This window comes from Penaeus monodon, chromosome 29 (assembly GCF_015228065.2).
Source record: "Penaeus monodon isolate SGIC_2016 chromosome 29, NSTDA_Pmon_1, whole genome shotgun sequence".
In the NCBI taxonomy this organism is placed as follows: Eukaryota; Metazoa; Arthropoda; class Malacostraca; order Decapoda; family Penaeidae; genus Penaeus; species Penaeus monodon.
In genome coordinates this window covers 37,261,939-37,263,084 of record NC_051414.1, presented here as the reverse complement: position 1 = coordinate 37,263,084, position 1,146 = coordinate 37,261,939, and the positions used below count along the sequence as shown (strand labels likewise).

At 42.1% G+C, this 1,146-nt stretch overlaps 1 protein-coding gene across 1 annotated transcript in view; it reads right to left on the bottom strand.

Moving 5' to 3' along the window:
• LOC119592221 (protein sel-1 homolog 1-like) overlaps positions 1 to 426 on the bottom strand; it is a gene marked incomplete in the record, with an annotated part of 11,343 nt that extends 10,917 nt beyond the window's left edge. The window contains 1 exon segment of the mRNA XM_037941052.1: positions 325 to 426.
• Between the last annotated feature and the right edge of the window lie 720 nt (positions 427 to 1,146).

Here is a 1,146-nt window from a genome sequence, read left to right as displayed (position 1 = left end):
CTAATACACACAAGATCATTAACAGGTGAAAAAAAGTACATTCCTCTATATATAAAAAAAAAGCAAACCTTTCACATTTCACCTGAAAACACACCGAAAACGTGAACAATCAAACACCTAACTGATCAATATGCACAATAAATGCCCCCCATAACCGGACAGACGCAAAAGTGTCTTTAAATCCCCGAGCATACAAAAGCAAACAGGTAATTCACAACAAGCACTCAATTCACACTTCCATCCATATGTTCCTTCTCCCCGGACAGTTATTGAACAGAACGCCACATCTAACGTCAGGCAGACACGCGCACTTCCAGCTCTTACCAAGATAAATGACAAATATCGCATAAAAAACGCATAAATTCACATAATCGGGATCGCTGCCTCTCCTTCGGCCACGTAATGTTTTCCTTCTGGTTAGCGGATGTCAAAAGGTACCGGGGCGCTTTTCCGCTCGAGGTTAGCGAGGTTTGCTACGTTTGCGGGGAGGGCGTTATTCGGGGTTATTGCTTGTGTTGTTCTTTCATTCGGTAATTTTATCTCGGGGTTATGATGTAATGGTATTTTGGGTCCGATGATTTATGGGTGGGTGAAAGTTATTCGGGGCGCTTTTCCGCTCGGTGTTGGTCGGATTTTTGCTATGTTGGTGGGGTTTGCGTATTTTTTGAGGGTTTTAAGTGGAGTAGTTTGGTATTTTACGCTTTTTGAAAATATTTCGTGGCATTTTTTTATGTGTCGTCTATCGGATCTCATAAGGTGTCAAGGGTACTCATACGCTCAGCCATTTTAGCGAGTTTTGCTATCTTCGTGGGATTTGCGTATTTAAGGGTTTTTATTTGCGGTGTTGTGGTCATTTATGTTGATATTTGATATCAAGACACTCTTCCTGTTAGTTTTAAGCCTTCTAATTTCGGCGAGGTCGACCGAGGGAGCCGATAAATAAAAGAGTAGCTCTTCTTGGTATTGATGAAAAGTGACATTTCATTATTCCCTGATTGGCAAACCATCGATCAGCTTCCGTAGATGTATATAGCTCACCCGGACTATAATGCAGAAGCTTCTAAGGAGACATAAATCATCGCATCTGTCATCTTGAAAGCGATTTTTTTATTTCCTCCTTCGGTCGCCCGAACGCAACTCCCCCTC